Here is a 23092-nt window from a genome sequence, read left to right as displayed (position 1 = left end):
GCTGGACCAAAGTGAATTCCAAATTCATGCCAACTCAAATCTGCAATCACTACTTTCCTGTTCTGTTTTTGAGCCTGTGTAGACTGGCTTTTCTGTAACTTGTAATAGAAGGAATCTTAATTGAAATGCATGCTCTTCAAGGTAAGAAAACTAAGACTCAAGGAACTTTTATATCTGCTCAAGGACATACAGGAAGGGGCAGACCTGGATTTTGAATCCAAGTCCCTCTCACTCACAATACCATATTCTTCCAACACAACATGAAGCACAAAGGCAAATTTTGTTTTGTTTTGTTTTGTTTTTTTACAAACGATGTGATGGTAACTTATATGTCAGTTTGGCGAGTTGGCTAGGCTTTGGCACTAGTCTAGATGTTTCTGTAAAGGCATTTTGTAAATATGATTAACATTTACATTCAGTTGACTTTGAGTAAAGTAGATGATCCTGCATAACATGCATGGTGGGCCTCATCTAATCAGTTGAAGGCCTTAAAAGCAAAAACTGAGGTTTCCCACAGACGAAGGAACTTTGTCTCAAGACCATAACACAGAAATCTTGCCTGAGTTTTCAGCCTGCTGGTCTGCTCTATGGAAATTGGACTTCCTGGCCCTTATGAACCAAGTACTTTATTTTTTATTTTTTATTTTTTTTTAATTTTTTTTTTCAACATTTATTTATTTTTCGGACAGAGAGAGACAGAGCATGAACGGGGGAGGGGCAGAGAGAGAGGGAGACACAGAATCGGAAACAGGCTCCAGGCTCTGAGCCATCAGCCCAGAGCCTGACGCGGGGCTCGAACTCACGGACCGCGAGATCGTGACCTGGCTGAAGTCGGACGCTCAACCGACTGCGCCACCCAGGCGCCCCTGAACCAAGTACTTTAAATCTCTATCAATTAACAGAGAGACAAAGAGATACATAGGGATATAGTTTGCATATCTATATATATTCTATATATCTCTGCACATATATATTCTGTATATTGTCTATAACTATATATCTCAGTTTATATCTATACTGTCTCTCTGAAGAACTCTCACCGATACAAAAAGTAACTGAAGGCCACCCAGAGAATGAGAAAAAGACCAAAGGACATTTTTTTTTCTTTCCTTCAACAGATCATTTTCTTGATGACTTACCAGAGTAAGACAAGAAGGACAGAGCTCCATGATCAGGGTCATAAAGATGCTTTTTCTGTCAAGCGCCTCGTGAGAAATTTTGTTTGCTTTCTTTTTTTTCCAAAGTGAAAAGGGTGTGTGAATATTGACAAGTAATCCACGCCACACTGTTTGTGTGCTGCACTTTTTTTAATGCAGACTGACTTTGACAAATAAAAGGCAACCAAAGAGCCCTGGTTTGCATAGGTTTAAGAGGATTTTCACACTCTTTCGAAGAGCTCAATTGCAGTTAAGTACAGAGATGGAGTCTCCAAGGAAAACGGACTGGTTCCACCTTGATTCACATTTGATTTGCCCTATCACTCTTTCCTGTATCCACAGCATCCACTCAAAAGATGCAGCGCTCTTCAATATAACGTAGAGGGTAACTGATCAGCTTGGCTCCACTGCAACTGTGCTGACGTTTGCTAAAACGCCCAAACCCAATGGGATAAATTATTCAGTTTACCTGAAAGATGAGGGAAGGGCTGTGACGGGTTGTTAAAGAAGAATACTCCTAACCTCCTCTGCTTTCAAAGGATGCAAAGGATTGTCAGCTCCAGCCTACTTCTCAAATAAACCACGAAATCCACAAGCCCAAATGGAGATTCTCCTTTTCAGCCACATCCATTCTTAATTTCTGTTCCCCCGGCAGGCAAGGCACAGGAGAGACAAGTCAGATGATTTGCAGCTCAAACTATAAAAGAAGTTTCAGAGAAACAATAGGAAAAAAAAAAGAAGGTTTGGTGAGTTGAGAAAATTCTTTTTCTTTTAATACACTATAAAATGTGAAGGAGAAGCACAATGGTTTAATGAGTTTCTGTCTCTGTACTGTGACAAATCTACAATTCGGCCATTGTAAAAGTAATGATATGTTTCATTAATTTCATATGTTCTTTTAATAGAGTATTTGGAGGGAAGGCATTTTTGCTTTAGAAATTAGGGCAAAGAAAAGCTGATAGAAGCTTCAAGTTGGTGTTCAGTACTTCCTGGAATACATTAATAACATTCAACTGCCTTTTCAAACACAAAGACAAATCTCAAAGCGATGCTTTGTCTTCCCTGTCATGGCGCTAATAGTGGAAGACTAGAAATCTTTACCTAGTCTCCCCCCAGAAGACCTCCCCCCGCTCCTGCTTGCCCATGAACACGCCACACACACACACACACACACACACACACACACACACACACACGGCTTTTTATTGGTACATTTCGACCTGGCAATTAACATTCTATGTAACCCCTACCCGTCTACTTAGACACTCCTAGACCACATCCTCTGTGCCATTTCCAAATCTACTATGAGGATCACAAACAAGCCACCTAAGGCCCATGGTCTCATCTCGCCCTTCTACAAATATGTTGGGTTTTCATTAATTGCGATCCTCCAGAAGCTGACCCAGACAACAGTATGAATACCAGAACTTTATTTGTGAGGGGATCCATGAAGCTCCCAAAGTGGGGAGGGGAAATGAGACAGGGAACACAAGAGAGCAAGTTACTGTCGTGAGCAATGAAGATGCACTCCCACTGGGACGTGTCAGGAGCCTGTGTAAAACGCATCTCCGTTATCCACACTTGGGGCACTTCACTCTCCAACCACCACGAGCCAGAGGCCAAAGGCTGCTCCCCTGAGATTTCATTCATTGTACTGTTTGTGGATCAAGGGAACTTGTTAGGAGGACAGACGGGGGTTTGCAGTAGAACCCCATCAGCCTGTGCAGGATGGGACACATCTTTACCTGGGACACATCTTTCCTTCACACCATTCACTCAACAAGCTCCTTTTCCCTCCAAATGCTACTGTCCACGAGTCCCAGGGCAGATTTATCAAGCCAGGTACTACAACACCTTTATCAGCCACACTTCCTCTTTGCCTTCAGAAGTTTGCCTGTGGTGCGTTTTACCTGACCTGATCTTTAGAAAAAAAATCTTGCGCTGGGAGCATCTGGATGGCTTAGTCGGTTGAACACCTGACTCTTGATTTCAGCTCAGCTCATGATCCCAGGGTTGTTGGATGAAGTTTCTCTCTCTCTCTCTCTCTCTCTCTCTCTCTCTCTCTCTCTCTCTCCCTCTCCTTCTGCCCCTCCCCTGTTTGCTCTTGCTCTTTCTGTCTCAAAATAAAACTTTAAAAATAGCTTGGGGGGCCCCTGGGTGGCTCAGTCAGCTGAACGTCCAATTTCGACTCAGGTCATGATCTTGAACTCTGTGGGTTCGATCCCTCCATCAGGCTCTGTGCTGACAGCTCAGAGTCTGGAGCCTGCTTCAGATTCTGTGTCTCCTTCTCTCTCTCTGTCCCTCCCCCACTCTCTCTCTCTCTCTCTCTCTCTCTAACATAAATAAACATCAAAAAAAAAAATCTTGGGCTTATTCTGTAGCTCTCTAATGTGGAAAGCTAGAATCTACAAACCCACGGTGAAATCTGGATGGGATCAGTGCGTTTACTCCCTACAAATGTGTTACTTCCCTGAGATTTCTATCCCAATCTCATGAACAGAAAAATGAAGCAGGGTGGGGTGTGTGGTGGTGGAACAAGGCAAGTTTTACATCATTGAGAAAGCATGCATCTAGAAAGAAAAATTAGCAGGAGTAGGATCAGTCTCAAAGTTGGTTGCAGTTTTCTGAAGGAGGGAAAGTGGACTTCTGTTGCTGGCTACTGTCTTTCTTAGAAATACTCTTTAGCCGGGCCTGGAGAATTCAGCGCTGTCCTAGCAGCGCCTTGGGGGTGGACATCCTGCTGGTGGATTCTGTTGGGTTCCTGAGGTCTCCGCAGGGGCATCTGCAACTGGTGATGCTCCCGTGCCAGTGAGACTGATTTTAAGAGGCTCACTGGCTGCAGGGCCTCCATTTATTTACTTTTAGAAAACCATTAGCCCTGCCCAGAAATGAGTTAATACGGTATTGTCAATTACATCCTATTTCTCATTATCTTACCATCTGACTGCTTCCTGAGAGCTGGGATGGTGAGGAGAAAGGAGATGGAGAGAGACTAAGGCGAGACTAAGGCGGGACACGTGAGCAAAACGTGGGCTAACAATGCTGATACTTATTTTTTAATGTTCATTTATTCTGATAGACAGAGACAGAGCATGAATGGTGGAGAGGCAGAGAGAGAGGGAGACACAGGATCCGAAGCAGGCTCCAGGCTCTGAGCTGTCAGCACGGAGCCCGATGCGGGGCTCCAACTCACAGACCGCGAGCTCAGGACCTGAGCCAAAGTCAGATGCTTAACTGTCTGAGCCACCCAGGTGCCCTGATGTTCTTATTTTTAAAGTAATGAGATCTCTAACCTGAAGTCCTCTTATTCCTGGCCCTGGCCGGACAGTGGGCTGCACTCCTGGGCCCCAACAGCACCCTTCCAGAGAAGCGCTTTTCTCCTTCTGTTCCAACTAGTTAAGGCCACTAGTGAGTCAGGCCCTTGAAGACACAGGAACGAACACCCAAATGGAGACTGTGCAGACCCGCGTGTGTGCGTACACGCGCGCGTTTGTGCAGACGCACGTGCACATGTGCGTGAGCTGAAGGGGAGCATGCTAATTCCCCAGCACGCCACAAATGAGAGAACAGCAGCCTGTTTCAGATATTAAAAGAACGTAAATTGGGTTGAGTGTGCTTTTGGCACAAGAACAAGGAATGCTTCAGTTTCCCACTTGCACGTAATTTATTTTTAGGTTTATTCACCACCATTCGTCAGGCTTCTCGAGCCTGACCTGAAACTAACCTTTAGATAAACGTGAAGGCCAACGGAGCCCTGAAACTCTATCTGTATGTTCTTTTGTCCTGGGAACTGTAAATCGGGGCATTAGGTGAATAACACAGCTTGGCTTTGTGTCATGAGAAGTAATTCGGGGCTGCAGGAAGGGCAGGATTTATGAAGCTGTCTGGCCAAGCTTGGGCAAAAGGCCCAGCTTACACCTGCTTCGCAGACACGGATGTGTGTGCTTGGCCACCCTGCTGAAGCGGCCAGATTCCTCTGGAAAGAGGCAGGGCAAAGCCAACAGCAGGTAAGGGAGGAACCCGGGCTGGGGAGGAGCGGGGGACAGGAGGAACCCATCAGTCTTCAGGAAACAAATCAATCACAACTTCCCTCTTCTCATTCCCAAGCAAAATTCCCTCCAAAAAAAAAAAAAAAAAAAAAAAAAAAAGACAAAAAAAACCCCCTCCATCTTTGTTTTCAAACCACTGAAACTCTGTAATCTGTGGGGCTGGCAAGAAGACGAAAGTCAAGCAAGTGGCGAAGTTTTAGAGCTTTCCAAAAAATGAAGGCTTGTGTCCTAAGTCAGGTTGCTATGTGACTTACCATCCAAAGAGGGACAGTGTTCCAAGTGAAACGGGGAGGGCTGTAATTAATTAGGCAGAGACAACACCTGTAAACTGGGACTGTGGGAGGCCAGGGGGCCCAACGGTGACCCTAGTCACGCACATGGACGCTGCCGTACAATGAACCCGCTAAATGACTGTTGTGTTACAAGGGTGCTTTTCTAAGAAGTTGACAGAAATTATATTGTCTCTTTGATGGAGCTGGGCTGCCTCCACCAAACAGATGGCCAAATTGTCAGGATGCCAGAGCACACAGCAGAAGGTCCACAGCAAAATCACTGTGCTCTGTGCTCCCTTTCATGGGATCCCGTCCCCTTCTCAAAAACTGCAAAAAGCGCCCAGCAAATCTCTGCTTTTCCTTTCAGGGAATGGCCAGCAGGTACCATACAAGGCTTGTCAGCGTCTGATTAACGAGGACTTTTTTGCACAAGGTAGAACTTACACGGGGAACAGCACTGGTCTTTGTGATCTCAGCGCTCATGAAATGTGACACAAACTCCCACGTCTCTAGAAAAGCCATCTCCGGCATCTCCAACTTTCTTCCCACTTTCCCATACTTACAGGTGCACGAGGGCACCCCCTTCCTATGGATGCCGTAAGAAATTACCAAAAGCCTGAGGCCTTTCAAATGGTAAGAATTTATTTTCGCTTAGTACTGGAGGCCGGAAGTCCAAAATCAGGGTTTGGGTAGGGCTGTGCTTCCTCCGGACGCTGTAGGAGAGAATCCTTCCTTGCCACTTCCAAATCCTGCTGGCTCTTGGTGTTCCTCCACTCAGGGCAACTTCCCTCCAGCCTCTGTCTGTGTCTTCACATGGCCCTCTCCCTGGGTTTCTGCATCCCCTCTTATATAGACGCCAGCCACTGGATTTACAGCCCAACAAAATCCAGGACGGTTTCATCTTGAGCCTCTTGATGACTTCTACCAAGACCTCATTTCCAAATATGATCCTATTCTGAGGTTCCAAAGCAGGCCTGAATTTGGGAGGGATCACCGTTCAACCCACTACAATAAGTACACGTCTATTCGTAGAGTTCTTGAACTCTTGAAGTCTCCTGTACCCCACATCCAGGCAACTAATGACATGCATCCTCCACTAGCAACACCCTGTTGATTTTCTGCAAGACTGTGGATATCAGCCTCTAATGGCTTTGCGTCCACTACTAGATAGCATGTAGGCCCTGAGGACACCCTCTTCTGTCCAGTGATGGCTTTCCCTTTCCATCTGTCCTCAGCCCACCATCCCCGTAAACTGCAGAGAACTGCCTCACTGCTGATTTTCCAGGCTATCTATACTCCAAGACTCTAGGTTGTGGATTTCAGGACATCGACACACACAAAATAACAGAGCAAGGGAGCATAGGCTGGGCACCTCAAGACTGGTACCAGGAGGTGAAAGACTACAGGAGGCCATCCAAAGCAAAGATGGAACCTGAACTCAGCCTTACTAGGAGCTTAACGGAAGTGTGGATGAGTTAGACCAAGGAGACGGACATTTAAGGCAAGAGCTTTAAATCTCTCTTTTCATCTGAAGCTACAATAGTGGCCAGAATGGCTTTTTTGGCTGAGACATTGGTGAGAGCCAGGAATCTAACGCAAACAGCTTATTCACAAACAGACTGACTGATGAGTTCCAGTAATGGGAAAATCCAAGTTTAAGCCCAGGAATGACCTAATGATGTTTCTCTAAGAATGTTAACAGAAACATACTTTTGTCCTCCTCCTGACTTGGGCTGCTTCTACGCTGACTTGATTCTCTGAGAAATGGCCACCAGTGGGTCCAGGCTGATAACATGTCGGGTCAGTGAATCCAGCAGAACATGCACATCTCTTTTGCAGGAGTTTCAGTACGAGTGGGTGGGCTGACGCTACATGGCTGTGACTGTCACATACCCACTCCCGAGGAATCATTCTGGCAAGAGGCTAGTGGTCTGAATCACGTGGCATCAGCCACACCCTCATCATGTGGGCTAAGACTGAGACAGGATCCATTCCTCACAGGAAAGCCACGGTGATGGAATCAGGGATAACCGAGCACATGTGAGCAAGCAAACAACAGAGATGCCCACTCAACCTACTCTGACCACATTTACAGACACTTTGAACACTATCAGAAGAATTTCAAGCTGGGTGCCAGAGCTGTGTCCGCTTCTAGAAAATTCACCATAATACAAGATGACTGTTTTGGCACCACAGATAGTTCAATATATTATTATTTACCCATGGTGCCTTAGGCCCTGTTTTCAGGCAACCAGATTAAAAAAAAAAAGGGTAGGTGTACATTAATCAGTCTGCCAGGGCTGTCATGACAAAATACAACAGACTGAATGGCTTAAGTGATGGAAATTTATTTTCTCACAGTCCTGGAGGCTAGAAGTCCAAGATCAAGATGTTGGCTAAGGCTGGGTTCCCGTGAGGCTTCTCTCCTTGGCTTGCACATGGCTGCCTCCTCTCTCTGTCCCCCCATGGACTTTTCTCTGTGTATACATCCCCAGCATCTTTTCTTAAAGTTTGTATTTTAATGTTTATTTTTGAGAGAGAGACAGAGCTCGAGTGGGGGAGGGGGCAATAGATATTTAGAGGAAGACACGGAATCCAAAGCAGGCTCCAGGACCTGAGCAGTCAGCACAGAGCCTGACGCGGGGCTCGAACTCACGGACCATGAGATCATGACCCGAGCCAAAGTGAGACGCTTACCTGACTGAGCCACCCACATGCCTTCTTTTCTTATGAGGACACCAGTTCTAGGGCACCACCCTCATGATTATCATAATTTAACCACAACTTACCTATAACCATGAATACCTTCTTAAAAGCTCTATCTCTAAATACAGTGACACTGGGAGTTTGGGTTTCAACAATTCTGGGGGCCGGGGAACGTAACTCAGTCTACAACAAAAGACCAAACTTATTTTCATGCCCTTACCTCTTACCTCTACAAGGAAGACACGGAGTAATACATTTTGACGCTGATTAGCTGTGGCATGTTGGGCTGCTTCAAATATTTTTTCAAGTGCAAGAACTAAAATGTTTTCCAGTTTCCAATTCATGATATCTCAGAGGTCACATTCTGACCCCAAGCACAGCCAGAATCCTATTAGTCTTCCCCTATCAATTAACCCTACGATTTTTTCCATTTAATTGCCAGATGTTTTTCCTTAGGTCAGCAAGCCGCCGCTAGAACACTGCATAAGAAGAGCATTTTCAGACATGAAATACACACACGCACCCACACAATACACACACGCACGCAAATATTTCGTAGCATGCTGCATGATTACATCTCACACATACACTGCTATTACAGCGAAGCATGATTTATGCGCACCATCTCAATGTGTCCCGGCGCTTTATTATTTGGAATTCCTTTTCCCCCTAAGCAACGTCAATATACAAAAGAGCCCGGCACGAACATGTGATACCTGTTAAGTATAACATGAAATATGACACTTAAAAGCAAATTGGTGACTAATTCCTGGGGCTGTTTGTTCATTCCCATTTAAACTAAGTCACCTGCTCTTAAGGAAGCATTTAGAAATCAAAATCCAGAAAACAAAAGCAAAACCGGACTCTGACTACAGGTTGCCTTAATAAAATCCATCCTGACTCATTTCTTCGGCTTCCAATGGTGCTAAATCCCGCCAGTACTTGTAACACAATCCTCCGTCGAGCTGCCAAGACATTCATTACCCCAGATCACCAATGCACCAAGTCACTGCACCCCTGTTTTTGCCAAATTGACTTCTAAGTCATGTGTTAGACTTCATTTGCCAAATACTGAACTATCCCTTGGTTCCTAGTGTGCAATTAGGAAAGAATTCACAAGTAAAAAAGGAGTAGGATAGAAGGCACCTCTAAAATGTTCCTACTTGGGGGAAGAAATGTATCCACTTGACACATGAGTTCCTTCTGACATGCCTCAGCTTTCAAGGACTTGAGTAGAGTTGGGTAGGTCATTCCTGGCATGCCTTTCTCCCTGGAACCTTGAAAGCATCAACACCTCCGTCTTTGTAAAGGCTCACACTGGAGTTACCACAAGTTTTGGATTAAATGTATGTCATTACTTATGCCCACAAGTTACTCTTGTTTCATGGCCTCCTTTTGAGAGAAGACACAAAAATCAGGGTCAGGGTTCATGGAAGTTCAGTCTCTGAAGGCTGTGTGTATACGCTTACACTATACGGAGAAATCGGCATTGACGTGGTTGCTGGTCCAATTTCAAGTAGTCCAATTAAAAGCTGTTTTACATGGATGGGGCCAGTTGTTATATGAGCTTGGGTGTCTATTTATCTTTATCTTTGTAGAATACAACATCAATGGAGAGTAACCAGCAGCTCTGGGTTGGACTTAGACGTGACCGACATTAGCGGGATTAACAAAGGCAGATAGCACTGGTGGGTAATTATTATACCTTAGCTTCAAGAGGACTACTTCGAAAAAAATTTTTTTCTAAACTGAAAATTAAGAGGATAACGTTGACAGATTCTATTTTGGATTCCGTCACCTTTTAGTATATTTCCTAACTGTGCATAGTATAGAAAAGGGCAAGGAATTAATCAGGTTGCCAAAGAGCTGGGTTACACAGCATGCAGAGAGCACTTCAGCTACATTATTTGCACAATTTCTGCAGGGAGTTGTGCAATAGACGCCTTAAATTTAATATGTCTGGCCCCCTTCCACCTGGACTCGGTTCAAACCCACCGCCTGCAGCTCACTGAATCTGGAGTGGGAAATCAGTCATTACATTACGAACGGATGGCAAATGATTCCAATTCACATTTTTCAGCTGGTATGTTTTTTAACCTGGAGCAAGACCAAATTGGAAAATTCTGCAATTCTGCAAGCTGGGCATTAGATCTATATTGCAGGCTAAATACATTTCTGGTTTGAGGAAGTTGACGAGATGATTTTTCTTGAGAATTTCTTTAGTTGCCGTGCCACCAACAGAAATTTCAAGGTCTACATCGTCACCTTCCTGCTGGTCCTTTTGTTTCTCACCGGGCCGCGGAGGGGGGGGGGGTATGTTGTCAGTGCAATTAGACTGCAATGATCTACATAAACACTGACCTGATTTCTTCATGCTTACGGATACATTATGTAGACTGAAGGGCCATATTCAACAAAGACCAAAGTCTCTTGGAGATTGCTTTTGTACAAAAAGGCAAGTAGAACTATGCAAAAAAAAAAATGGGCACAGGAAAAGAAGAAACAAGTGATACAAAAAGAATTATCAACTGGCTCTTAACCACATGGAAATGTGGTCAATCGTGTTGGCACCAAGGACATTCAAAATATAATACAAACACGATCTCTTTTTTTATACATAACATTGAAAACTAACATCCAGCGCTGGTAAGGACACGGGGATATATACTTCACTGACAGAACAATACACTGCTCTCACCTTCATAAAAGTAATCTATAAGTGTAAATGTAAATTAAACAATTAATTTAAATGACCTACACTTGGCCTCCACTACCCTAACAGCCCTCATCTGACAGGTTAAGGAGCCAATGTGGGGATTCTGCCTATTGCTAAATACATCTTTTCCAATTATGCCTTCTAGAAGGCATCAAGATGGGCTTCGGGACCCACTGGATCCTCTGGGAGACAGACCCAAGCTAAAACACTCCTGAGCACTGGCCCTCCATAAACCCTTACTCTGACTGGCAGACCAGAGGGACAGTTTTGGTCTCCTGGGATTAGTGTCAGCTCAGAGCCCCTATCTAGCAGCACAGGGAAAAGGCCTGATCGATCCCTTTCCCCCAGTACGCAGTCACTCGTCAAAGGCTGCCGGTCCCTTTGCGAGGGCTGGGATAAAGATTAACGGTATCATTTTGATAGCACGTTATGGTCCCTCCTCAAGGGGACCCACCCCCTCCTGTATTCAAGAGGTTCTGGGTCTGAGAACTGTTTCAAGTGGGTGGACTGGTTAAGGAGCCCTGACTCTGTTTTTGTGATTCAAGTTAGACTTTTGTTGCCTTGACCTAGAACTGTTCCACTGATAGAAATCAAGTAAGGACTTAGCAGGCTTGCTATGGGTTTCACTTCTACGAACACCATGATCAACTAGCCGATGTTACAGGTCTTTATCGGTCAGACTATTCTCACTGTTGTCTGACTCTGCTGTCCTTTACAGAACCTATGTCCACCTTGCCTCCGGCTCTCAACTGTTGCCACTCGGCCCCACCACCCAGGGATACAGTTAACCCCACTGCATTTAGGTTCCCTCAATCAGATGTAGCAGTTCCCACTATAATTTACAAGAAGAGCGATCAAGGAGCACTTCAAGGATACTGGGCTCCCTTCACAGTGTCTTTCTCACAGATGTAGTGAAAGGTGCATCCTCTGAACCCTTCCATAGTGAGTGAGCAGGTATTAAATGGTAAATCCACTCTAAAAGTCAATCTTCCTAAGCCCCTGAATCCCTTCCTCTACAGTGTACCAAACTTTCGGTGCCAAGTTTCAGCCAGCCCACCAACCAAACTATCAGAATGCTAATGCCACAGTCCCAAGCTGCATCACTAAATTCAAGATCTCTGCCTAGTGCTCCCACAGCCATCAAGTCAGCCTTGTCCAACTTTACATTCCTTCCACTATTACTGCACACCCTTCGTGTCCATTCCCCCATATATTCCCCAGCCTTCTGCCTCCATATTGTAAACACGTTTTTTGTTTTTTTTTTTTGAGTATGGAGTATCTCACCCTTTGGAACCTCCTGGGACTTGAGTCCAATTATAGGTCTAAAGGCAGGTGTGGGGGGGGGGGGTAGTAGGGATAGGTCCTGAGGAGATGGACAGCCGCCTGGAGCCTTGTCTTTTATGTTTGATCAGGAGTAGCTAATGGTGATATTTTGTGTACCGCTATTTCCATATGAAACCATGGACCATCAGGGTCCTCTCTGCCACTGGATACAGTCATTACTGTCTTCAAAGCTAATCACATTAGAAAAGCAATTCCAGACACTCAAGATCTATTTCAGAAAATTCCTCTTTGACAACATTCTGTCCTTCTAGAACCACTCTTAGTACCAAAATCTTTATAAATTAAGGTTTCCAGGGAAAGAGAAGGATAGATAAGTAGACAAGTAGGTAGGTAGGTAGGTAGATGTTAACCTAATGCACAAAATACCTTCATGAAAAACCTACATTAGTGTTAGATTACATAAATGACTATTGGAGCCCAGCCACCCAAAAAGTAACCATCACAAAAGGTGGTAACGAACAGGCTTCATTAGACTATTATGCTTGAGAGGGACCTGGGTGATGCAGCTGGTTAAGCGTCAGACTCTTGATTTCAGCTCAGGTCATCATCTTGCGGTTTGTGAGTTATGCACTGATGTCATGGAGCCTGCTTGGAATTCTCTGCCTCCCTCTCCCTCTGCCCCTCCCCCCACTCGCATTCCCTCTCTCTTTCTCTCAAAAATAAACATTTAAGAAAAAGAGTATTATGCTTGACCGTGGCCTATGGTGAACTCTCCTGAAATAGTTCTGGTTGTTCTAAACATATCTCCTCTCAATCTAATATGGACACTTTGGGGGGGGGGGGTCCCAAGTGGATTATATATAAAATCTTTAGAAGTAATTAATGATGTTAAGAGATCACGCAGGTATGTCCATTTGCTAGTTGAGGAACTAACATCGACTTTACCTGTATTAATATATTCATCGTTGCCACCCACTCTCATCCTTCTGGCTACTCGAGTGGAGCTCAGCATTCCTGGACTCAACTTCTAGCACGGCCTTCTTCCTCAGGGAGATGACGTCATCTCTACAATCCCAGTCAGACTCTCATCTCCACATTTCCGTTACTCGAATTGTAACATTAAAATAATTTTCGAGCATTGCAATAACAACATAAATGTACGGAGGTGCTACAAAACGTGGCTTTATTTCCAAAGAGTTTATGTGTTTTCATATGGCATGCTTTCAAAACATGGAAAGCAAAAATAAAATTTAGACTTCTGGAAGAGGGTTGGTGAGATTTCCCTGGAGCAATGTTCTGCATTCTACAGCAGAGGCTGTCCTAATGGTTACTGTTTCCCGTGAGTTGAGGTAGCGGCTGTGACATGTGGTAAGGGAAGTGTGGCCTTTGCTACATGAAAATATTTCACCTACTGGCTGTAAAGCTTGTACTCCAATTTTGTTTGCTGGAGTACACAGCCTACATTCTTTTCCTATTTTTTTTTATAATAAGAAACAAATTTGTAATTATCTGAAGAGTCAAGAATGCTGCTTGTGGAAGTGAGTTTTTCTTGGTTCAAAATGAACTAACCCTTCTAGGCATTACGAGGTTGTGTCCAATGTTCTGAATGTTCTAGAACCATTACAGCAATTGCTATGAATACTTCTGGAGGCCTTGATTAAAAAAAAAAAAAAAAAACTTGACATCCAAATAGAATGTAGATTACCTTGTAATAAAAACGTCTTCACCCCTTACAGCAAATGAGTTATTGTGACAAAACAAAAAATAAGGACATTGGAGTTGGGGGTGAATTTAAAACCTGAGACAACATTTTATAGTTGCATAACACTGGACAGTTCACTTAGACCCTGTGAGTCTCAAATGTCTCATAAAATTAGTAATACCAATGTCTCCCATTAATTATTATGGAGATAGTCAAGAACATAACAGTGTATATGAGAGAGAATTAAAACTTCACAATATTGGGATTATTAATCGTTCTCTGACAATGTTATACTCTTATAAAGTCAGAGCCAGTTACAAAAGAAGATGCTATTTCAGAGTCCTAACCACCACAATACCTCCTTAAAATGAAATCAGAATTTCTCAGACATAACAACATAAATCCACAAGGGTTTATCTTTAGAATGAGGGAAATGAGGAAAGGTTATCAGTCTTTTGTGCAAACAAAGTGTGGTTACAAGTTCAGAATCGTGCTGAAACATGAGTTTCACATACCTGTTCCCACTGGGCAGGGACAGACTAGCCAGATAAAACACAGAGGGCCTAAGAGCAAAGAACTAACCTTTCTGGAAGAAGCCTAGGGACAGCTGCTTCTGGGGGAAGCCCGCAGATGGGAACACCGTGGACCACTCTAATATGCGGACTGTCAGTAAATGTCATGACTTTCAAGAGAAACCTCTCAGTACAGATAGCATCTGTTTCTCCAGCTGGTTCTCAGCCGGAAATTATAAGGAAAACAATGTGGAGGCAGGAAAGGATCAGTTTGGGAAAGATTCTATTCCACTCCAGGAGCCAGAGAACAAGTTCTTGCATGTGGTCTTTATTCAAAACTAGAAGGGGAATCCAGTATAGAACATTCATTCGGAAATGAATGCACTTTGGATCTGACTACCTGCCCCACTCATTAAGGATCTTTCGACTTGGGGCCCCTGGGTGGCTTAGTTAGTTAAGGGTCTGACTCTGGATTTCAGCTTAGGTCATGATCTCACGGTTTCGGAGTTTGAGCCCCGTGTCAGGCTCCACACTGACAATGCAGAGCCTGCTTAGGATTCTCTCTCTCTCCCTCTCTGTCACTCCCCCACGCACTCGCTCTCTCAAATTAAATAAATGTTATTAAAAAAAAAAAGATGTGACTACTTTAAGACATGATTTTTAGTAAATGGTCTCTCAAACTTCCTAGTAAAGAAATTAGACATCACTCTAGATACTACCTCTCAAATGGTTCTCAAATATGTCCACCTCTAGTCATGTCCACCTCTACCTTCTAGCCCTCCACTAGACAACTCCCTCTTGACAGGAGGCTTGCCACCTTTGCCTGGCATCCAGAATCATCTTGTTAAAATCTCAATATGCATGCCTGCTTCAAATTGTCTATGGCTTCCCACTGGACTTAAAAATCCATGCTTCTCGGGGCACTTGGGCGACACGGTCGACTGAGCATCTGACTTTTGATTTTGGCTCAGGTTGTGATCCCAGGGTGATGAGACTGAGCCCTGTGTTGGGCTATGTGCTGAGCGTGGAGCCTGCTTCAGATTCTCTCTCTCACTGCCTCTCTCTCTGGCTCGTGCTCTCTCTCTCTCTCTCTCCCTTAACAAACAAACAAAAAAAATCCATGCTTCTCATGGCTGCAAGACCCTGTATTTCATATTCTTCCTCTTCCTCTACCTTCTTTTCCAGCTACTCATCTGACACCGACCTTGCTCCACAGATCCTGGCCTTCCTTGAAGGCTCTTTATTGCATCAACATCTTTTCCACACACCTGTGTCCTTTAAGTGGAACTGTTTCCCTCCATCCTCGACTGGCTTCTTTCTACTCATTCTTTAGGTCACAGATTAACACGTGATTCTTGGGAAACCGAGGACCCCACATATTGATGGACCCTGTGGCACTCTCTATCAGTCCTCCTTCAAGGCAGTTCCTACAGAATGTTCAGTTACAAATTCAGCTATGTTCTCACTTAACGGCCTCCTCCTAAGAGGCAGGTGCCATGAAAGCAACGAGCACATCAACTGAGTTCATCCTTTGATATCCAATGCCTAGCACTGTGCCTGATATTGTTGTTGAATGGAAAATGACTAAACGTTAAGTTTACGTTTACAGTAATTTTTTAAAGTGTATTTTTCGAGAGCAAGAGAGAGAGCGCAAGTGCCCGCAACTGGGGGAGGGGCAGAGAGAGAGGGAGAGAGAAAGAATCCCAGGCAGATTACCCACTATCAGCACAGAACCCGACACAGGGCTTGATCTCACGAACCATGAGATCATGACTGGAGCCAAAATCAAGAGTCAGACACTTAATCAACTGAACCACCCAGGTGCTCCAATGTTTATAATAATTATTCATTCATTCACAATAGTAAAAGCATCTTAAATCTTGGTTATTATTGCTGGAAACCTATCCCTCCCCAAATACCAAGAAGGTAGTTAAGGAGTAAAACCAACTACCTTTGTCAACCTTTAAGAATGACCCTAAATCAGGATGTTGAATTTGTATATAATTCTGTCTTCTTAACTGGACAACAAGCCTTTCAGACTGTGGACTGTGTTTTGTTCTTCTGTAGACATCTAATATTTGATGGTGAATAATGTTTATACAATATTTTTTAAATTTTTTTAACATTTATTTATTATTGAGAGACAGAGAGAGACAGAGCATGAGCAAGGGATGGGTAGAGAGAGAGGGGGAGACACAGAATCTGAAGCAGGCTCCAGGCTCTGAGCTGTCAGCACAGAGCCCGATGCAAGGCTCGAACTCACAAACCTCAAGACCATGACCTGAGCCCAAATTGGACGCTCGACTGACGGAGCCACCCAGGCACCCCTACGGTATTTTTTACCTTTAAACTCACAATGATGAGATGGGGACATTTAAAAATATTGACCACATCTTAATTTTTCAAACCCCATGTGCAGATCTCTCTAATCTGCTTGACTGTCACATTTTACAAAATGGAGCCTAGACAGGAACAAAGTATCACACCAGTGAGAAATACCAGTGTCCTCATAAAGAAAATAAAGGTAAGCAAGGTCCCAGACATAACACATGTTTTTGTGTATTTGATGATGATGCAGGATATGATATCATTCAGGTGTCCACCTTATTTAACGAAGGCAAAAGAGTGCAGTTAGGAAGAAAGACTATGGATCCAGAACGCCTGAGGAAAATTCAACCCTGAGCACTGATGATAGCATGACCTTGGCCAAGTTCCTTAACTCTCTTTGCATTTCAATGTTCTCTTGTGTAAAATGACACTACTAATCATTCTGACCTGAAAAGTTTATTGTGTAATAGAAAAGATATCAAGAAGATGAATGGGGGAGACAGGTAGGAAATCGAAAATCAAAAAAAGGATGGAAATCTTTTAAAAATAAACTAGAGCCTTGGAGAGTCCAAGTGGCTCAGTCGGTTAAGCGTCTGACTCTTGATTCCAGCTCAGGTCACGATCCCAGGGTTGTGGGATCAAGCACCGCACTAGACTCCGTGTTGAGCATGGAGCCTGCTTAAGATTCTCTCTCTCTTCCTCTGCCCCTCTCCCACTCGCACTCTCTAAAATAAAAAAAGAAACAAACTAGAGGGCATGATGCAAGAGACAATACGGTAAGAAACAAATTAGGATGGCCAAAAGCCTTGAACGCCACATACAGACCCTGGATTTTATGCAAGAGGTAAAAAGGATGATTTGGGTGCTCTCAGTAGAGCTTCGGCAGGATCAGAACTACAGGATGGATATGGTGAGTCAAGGTTGCTTTTGCTGCCACTAGTTTTCCTCTATGTAAATTTTCCTTACGCCTATCTTGGGCTTTATGCTTCCGGTGGGATTCATTTAAACCCAGCTCCAGGGGCAGCTCTGCGGCTAGGACATGACACCCAAAGGATTACTTTCCCCAACACCAAGCCTACTTCAGAATGGACATGTGATCCAAAGAGCCAAGGAGAGCCAATGAGACTTTTGCTGATACTGTTGGGAGAAAGGTACACCGTCTTTCTTGTGAGACCCAAATCTAGGAGGAGGTGGGCCTAGATTTGCCGGCAGCCATTTTTGCCACCATGGGAAGCCTGAGAATGAAGCCAGCATGGAAGAGAATAGAGTTCACAGAAGCACAGAGCCTGGGTCCTGGTGATGTTATATGAGCTGGCACTTAAACAACCCTGCCCTTAAACTTCACATGTACCTAAGACAGGAAACTCTCTTTCCTGAAGTTGAATTTTCTGCCCCTTGCAACACAAAGAATCCCAACTGATCCTCAAGTAACAAAACTATGCACATGGCCAAAGAGGTAAAAATAGAAATAACAAAGGGACAAAAGTAAGTTATGATATAGAAGGGAGAGAAATTTATATGAGGATCATTTTCAAGGCTCCCCGGGTGTTTAACTACAGAGTGATCATGACTACTGAACAACACAAGGGGACTGTTTCTTCCCATCATATGACTCTTATCGGGAAACTTCACAACTATCTGAGAACTGTTAAATATCAGAATGACAAGTTTTCATTCGGTTATAAAATTCTACCTTGAGTTTTCTTCCCCTCCCCAATGATTATCAGACATAACATTCTTTCAACGACAGGCTACCTCATTTATTATACATATCTTAAAACTTTACTTAAAACACGATGACATTTAAATGAAAGAAGGTATGGATATCACGACGGAACAGAGACCCGTCGGGACTTCTAAAGACTAAATTTTATTTGTCAGGAAATGTGTGTCATCGGTGCACAATAAATCCTTGTCGATCAACGATAACAGGTGACACTCATCAAACACCATGCTCAAAGAGCCGTACATATGTTGACGAGTTTAGTTTTAACTGTAACTTTTTTAGGAATGTGCTTTTATTTCTATTCACAGTTGAAAACCACAACACAGGTAAGATAAATACTTGCCTTGGCTCCAAATGGTACCAGGACACAACGCTGGAGAGTTTAGCTATAGAGCCACATGCCTCAGAGCTACAGGCCAAGTAAGTGAGGAAGTGAATGGACAAAGAGGGAACCCCTGCTTGGTCCCCGGAGGTGGGAAAAACGGGGCAAGTGGACTGAGTCTTTGCAACCCCTCGGTTCTGTTGCTCTTCGGTAGATTCACGTTCTTATAATGTCTCGGTTCCTACTTGATTATCAACAAGGCATTTTGAGAAAGCTCTGTTCAGTATTTCCAATCTCCCAGGGTACAATTCAGTACACCGAAGACAATTTACTCAAATGAAAACCTGTTGAAATGCTAGCCTGGTCGACTGGAAGACTAATAAGCACTGTTTTCCCTACGTTGTCTACCAGTAGTTAGGGAGTAACTGAGTCACTGAGACAATGTGGCTTATCACCAGTCTGATACCCAGGAGCCCGACCATTTCAGGCTCATGGTGAAATGGATGCCAAGCACCACCTGGGTGTCTCAGACGAAAGCCTGGCCCAGGAGCCACAGACAACTCGCTCACCCCATATTGACAGTCTGCAGTATTAGGTGGGATGGGCGGCATTATAATCACTCATCTGACACGAATCAACAATCACCATAATGGCACAGCATTTTCCACTTGAATTTGCCCCTGAGTTTATGCCTCTCAGCTCGCAAAGAAGTGCTAATCATATCTCATACAGACAGCAATTTAAAAATCAATCTCTGTGTTCATGGAAATGCGGCATTTAATTTTGGGCTGATGTCACTATCACGGGAGGGGTAAGATCAACCTTGATCTAGTGGTTGAAATCCACTCGAAAATCAGGTGGTTCGCTCATTTAATTGTGGAATAGCTCACTGTCACAGAACACCTACTCTCCCTCTGCAGGGTCTATCTTTTTGAGCGTATGAGGACTTTTCCTGTAGACTTGGACACAGGCCACCAACTGCTTCTTCACCTTAAGACACACCATCTCGAAGACTTTCCTTAAAAGCATCGGAAGAGTCGTGGGGTGGGTGATTTCTTTAGATGAAAATCATTTCAGTACTGCTGACTGAAGTAAGAGTTCATTTCACCCACCTTGAGCTCGTGTTTCTGTTTCTCCTCAGATTTTGCCACCGTCAGCAATGTCGCGCACCGAGTGAGGCTGCACGAGCCAGAGAAGCACTTTCTTGGGCATTCGTCTTGCCCTCTGTCTAAGGTTACAAAACATTTTGATGGTCTCCCCTGGGCGTGATTTCCAGATGCTCAAATCAGTATCTGTTGCCTCCTTTGAGAGAGGAGGCAGAGCTTCACGCTGTCTCATTCCCAACACGCTGTACAGAGGGACCTTTTATTTTATTGTAAATATTTTTTAATGTGTATTTATCTACGAGAGAGCACGCGTGCAAGCACAAGTGGGGGAGGGGCAGAGAGCGGGAGACACAGGCTCTGAAGCAGACTCCAGGCTCCAAGCTGTCAGCACAGAGCCCGACGCGGGGCTCGAACTCACAAAACGCGACATCTTGACCTGAGCCGAAGGTGGAGGCTCAACCGGCTGAGCCAACCAGACGCCCCCCAGAAAAAGCAAGGTTTTGGTTTTCCTTTTCTTTTTTTCATTTTTGCCAAGCGCAGATCTGAGTAACAGTTAAAATTTACCAAGCACGGTACTGTTTGTTGCTGTGTTCTTCGAGCTTTTATTCCCAGAAGCCACGTAGGACTCTGGAAAGTAATAAGCTCCTAGTATTTTAGCACTTTTTTTCTCTCCACTTTCTAGGAATGCTTTCATTTGTGTGAGTCTTAAGACCTTAAATGTCTATTTATACATAGACGGGGTTGTTTACTTTTGATATTCTCATTGTAGATGACTTGGTCAAGAGATGCTTGAATTTTCTTCACATTGAAGACAGGCAGCGAATGTTATTCTATGTCCTGTAGCTCAGACAGTTCTGCTCAGGGTGCGACTTTTGAGAGAAGGCTGATGGAAAGCATCCCTATGTGCGACACATACTTTCTGGGAAAGTGTTTAGAGCGGGTGTTCACCATCTACTATGTCCAGCCTGTTAACCTTTGGGAATTCTTCAGTGAAGATTTTTCATGTATGGGGTCCTTTAGACCAAGTTCCTTTGTACTTCTGTCCCTGTTCCATCGTACTCAGTCAGCTCCCAACTGCTTCATTAATTCTCTCCTTGTGGTTCTGAACAAGAGTCCCAGTTTCTGGAATAATTTGGCCTAACCCATTTCCTTTCTCCCAACACAGAGTGGAAAGTGTTCCTTCATTTATTTTCTGGCAATGCCATCCATTTCTCTATTTACAACTTATTGTTTATGATTACCTTTTTAAAGTTTATTTTATTTTGATGGGGGAGGGCGAGTGGGGGAGGGACAGAGACAGAGAATGATAAGCAGGCTCCACGTTGTCAATACAGAGCCTGACACAGGGCTCGATCCCACCAACCGTGAGATCGTGACCTGAGCCAAAATCAAGAGGCAGAGGCTGAACCGACTGAGCCACCCAGGCGCTCCTATGATTACTTTAATTAGCAAGCTGAGCCCAGGAATTCCCAGTGGTTCAGACAACCTCTAGTACGATTCCTTTTGAAATGATAAGTCGCAAGTTGATTGTTGTTTCAGGGAAAAAGAGACGCGAGGCAAAGAAAAATATGGAGGTTGTCTGTGGTGGGGGATGGGGGGGGAGGTTAGATCTAAATGACAGATTTCATCTGTAAGCCTCAGCTGATCTCCTCCCTCTTTGCTCAGAATCCCATGCAACAGGCTATCGGAGCCTCTTCTCCCCCTGAGCCTTCTCCAGCGATGTTCCCCTTTGCTTGAATCCCGGCACTACTCTCCACCCCACCTCCCTGAGTCCATGATGTTAAGGTTTGTGTCTTTCTCCTACTTCACTGGTGAATAACATGTACATAAGTCGATACTGTCTTTGTGTGTTGGTTCAATTCCTTATACTTGTGCCCAAACGCATACCTCATGTGTCTGCTAAAACGGCTGAGCAAAGGGGGGAAAATAATAACCAAAACCCTAGTTTCATTAGTTCAGGCTGATGCTTACAATGAAAAGAGGATCTGGGCAAAGGGGAACAGGGTCTTCCTGCCATTCTTACTGTCTACAGAGTAAGAGAGGGGCGCCTGGGTGGCTCAGTCGGTTGAGTGTCTGACTTTGGCTCAGGTCATGATCTCGCGGTCCTTGAGTTCGAGCCCCGCGTTGGGCTCTGCACTGACAGCTCAAACCTTGGAGCCTTTTTCAGACTGTGTGTCTCCCTCTCTCTCTGACCCTCCCCTGTTTGTGCTCTGTCTCTCGCTCTCTCTCTCTTAAAAATGAATAAACGTTAAAAAAATTCTTTTAAAGAAATGATATTAAAACCATTTTTAATAAAGTTATTTTTCCCATAACTTGCTGGACTTGTACCCAACAAAGAAGGCAATGGTCTCTGACTCTCCATTTTCTGTCAAATATTTTAGTATATGTGCTGCCGAAGCGAGCACTCTGTCAAATATTTTAAACGAAGAATGACTAAGTCCTGTCTGTTTCCTCTCTAAATTTATCTGAATTACCACTTCTCCACCCTTGCTAGTCTCTTTATGTTTGTTAGTTTTTTTCTCTCCTATGAGAGCTTTATTCGGGGGCCGGGATGCTTCTTCCAAGACTCAGTCCTGATCATGTCTCTCCTATGTTCAAATCTTCAGTCGCTACAGAACAGAGCTGAAATTCCTGAACAAAACACAGATCTGTCCTTGTTCACTTTCCAGTTTTCCTTCTTCCTTCCCCACCTAACTCTAGCTAGGTCAAACCACTAACTTGCTTTTATTTTCACCTTTGGATGTGATATTTTCTCTACTAGAAATGGCCTTTTTCTTCTCGTCTCCCTGGCCAACTCCCACATTCAGGTTAAAAATCACTTCCCTTGGAAGGTTCTCTTTACATCCCTTTGTGGAATTAATCAAGCACTGGCCTTTCTGTGTTGCCTTAACACTTTATTTTGAATTAGAGCATTTCTCATATAACTCGAATAATTTCCTTCCGCATCTTTTAGCTCCTACATGAAAGAAACTCAGTTCTGCTTTTTTTTTGGATTACCATGATCTATCTCAGGTTAAGCATAAATGCTTGATCTTTCTTAATAAACAGAGCAGATGGATGTTAACTGAATACATGTCAAACTCTGGCAGCAGCAAAGAAAACCTTCAAGAGGCAAGTCCACAATAAACACAAAACAAAAACATTTCAACCATGTATATGAAAGAATGTCTCCTACCTAGAGTTTTAAAATATTTTCTTAGAGTTCAAAAGCT

General features: G+C 43.9%; 3 long non-coding RNA genes across 3 annotated transcripts in view; 2 read left to right on the top strand and 1 right to left on the bottom strand.

Annotated features, from left to right (window-relative positions):
* LOC147584507 (uncharacterized) overlaps window positions 1–23092 on the bottom strand; it is a 280228-nt gene that overhangs the window by 179094 nt on the left and 78042 nt on the right. The window lies entirely within an intron of this gene.
* On the top strand, window positions 1123–9088 carry LOC147584509 (uncharacterized). The gene is made up of 2 exons (XR_015255528.1): window positions 1123–1903; window positions 8641–9088. It is a non-coding gene; the product is annotated as an uncharacterized LOC147584509 (long non-coding RNA).
* On the top strand, window positions 19917–21721 carry LOC147584508 (uncharacterized). The gene is made up of 2 exons (XR_015255526.1): window positions 19917–20007; window positions 21546–21721. It is a non-coding gene; the product is annotated as an uncharacterized LOC147584508 (long non-coding RNA).

This window comes from Puma concolor, chromosome A1 (genome assembly GCF_028749965.1).
Source record: "Puma concolor isolate L17-30 chromosome A1, mPumCon1.1.hap2, whole genome shotgun sequence".
Lineage (NCBI taxonomy): Eukaryota > Metazoa > Chordata > Mammalia > Carnivora > Felidae > Puma > Puma concolor.
The sequence above is the reverse complement of the archived record's forward strand: the minus strand, read 5'-3'. Positions and strand labels throughout refer to the sequence as shown.